The 1,743-nt window shown below is 49.2% G+C and overlaps 1 protein-coding gene across 1 annotated transcript in view; it reads right to left on the bottom strand.

Moving 5' to 3' along the window:
* Positions 1 to 1,743, bottom strand: part of SLC39A14 (solute carrier family 39 (zinc transporter), member 14) — a 40,282-nt gene extending 38,539 nt beyond the window's left edge. The window contains exon 1 of the mRNA XM_011968848.1: positions 1,621 to 1,743. The gene's annotated coding sequence lies outside the window, so the exon portion shown is untranslated. The remainder of the gene's footprint in view (positions 1 to 1,620) is intronic.

The following is a 1,743-nucleotide window of genomic DNA, read 5'->3' as shown; positions in this document are numbered from 1 at the left end:
CCCCATGAAGCAGAACTTCCCGGCTTGTTATTCAGGATCAGATAAATAAATGGAAAGTATGATCTAGTGGCCAAATCACTGGACGACACGACGTGCCACACGCCCTGGGTTCAACTTTGGGGCCTGCCAGGAACTTCCCAAGTGTGTCCGGCACAATTAAACTGTGAAAGCACCGAGCTCACAGAAGCACTCTGATCAAGACAGAGCTTAAAGGCTGCTTGGCACAGCACTGAGGCCAGCGCCTTCCTAGTCCCCTATCTTCTAGGTTCTTAGGACAACCCCTTTACTTAGTCCTGAATTCTGCTTCTGTTCAATTACTTCCCTATCGAGGAAGTTGTCTTGGATCACTTTTCCAGCACTTTTCTCTGGCTATTATGGACTCCTCATTACCTTGTCTCCCAGGGAGCCTCCCCAGCTAGATTTGTATTCTTTGAAGATAACTTCCTGAAACGTATCCTTCCCTCCCGTTTCTTCTATGTCCTCCTCTCCTCCCTACCTGCAGCACAGTGCCTGGGACAGTGCTGGGCACATAATGGGCTAAAGGCAGAGAAGTTTTGCCTCCCTTCTAACTGAAGTCTGCCTGCATCGCCCCTGCAGCCTGATAAAGAATAGGGAGCTCTGGATGGGCGCGGTGGCTCACACCTGTAATCCCAGCACTTTAGGAGGTCGAGGCAGGTGGATCACGAGGTCAGGAGTTCAAGACTACCCTGGCCAAAATGGTGAAACCCCGTCTCTACTAAAAATACAAAAATTAGCGGGGCACGGTGGCAGGTACCTTTAATCCCAGCTACTCGGGAGGCTGAGGCAGAGAATTGCTTGAACCCGGGAGGCGGAAGTTGCGGTGAGCTGAGATCGCGCCACTGCACTCCACCCTGGGCAACAGAGCAAGATTCTATCTCAAAAAACAAACAAACAAAAAAAAGAACAGGGAGCTCAGAACCATTTGCCAAAGACATTCTATCCTCCTGGGCCCACAGACCGACTTTAACCCAGATTATCTGAGGTCAGGTGTCAGGACCACCTATTAAGCACTTCTCTACACAACTCCCTGACCTTGAATTTCATTTATATTAATTGAACTAAAAGCTAGCTTATTACCTACTGGCTTTACAAACTCACTCCAAGAGTTTATCCATTCAACAAATACTCACTGCTTACCAATTGTGTGCCAGAAGTCAGGCTAGGTATTGCGGATGCAAAGGACCTAGCACCTACCCTTAACAAAGCAGAGAAAGCAAACAATTCACCAAGGAATCTAACCTGAATGATGATGACAAGGGCGATGTATAGATCAGGGTGCAGTTAGGTGGTTTCAGCAGAAAGGGATTTTGTACGGGATATTAAATGGCCTAGAGGGTCCTTCAAAGAGCGGAAGTAACAAGACTCTAGGCTGAGCTCCCAGGAGCTACCTATTTGCAAAGATCATGTTGCAGAGCTGGGATGCCATGGAGCTGCTGCTTGTGCTGCCACCAGGTAGCTATGGCACAAGAAGCCACCTGCTCCAGAACCACACCAGGAAAATGCATGTCCCAGGATCCACCCTCTGGAAGGTATCCAGGCTCTCCCTGCAAGACTGTTACATACTTAACACTGGTTCGAGGGCTGGATGTGGTGGCTCACCCCTGTAATCCCAGCAGTTTGAGAGGCTGAGGTGGAAGGATTGCTTGAACCCAGGAGTTTGAGGCTGCAATAAGCTATGATTGCACCACTGCATTCCAGCCTGCACAACAGAGCGAGACCCTG

Source organism: Mandrillus leucophaeus, unplaced genomic scaffold, assembly GCF_000951045.1.
Source record: "Mandrillus leucophaeus isolate KB7577 unplaced genomic scaffold, Mleu.le_1.0 Scaffold86, whole genome shotgun sequence".
Lineage (NCBI taxonomy): Eukaryota > Metazoa > Chordata > Mammalia > Primates > Cercopithecidae > Mandrillus > Mandrillus leucophaeus.
This window is presented reverse-complemented; position numbering and strand designations above follow the sequence as displayed.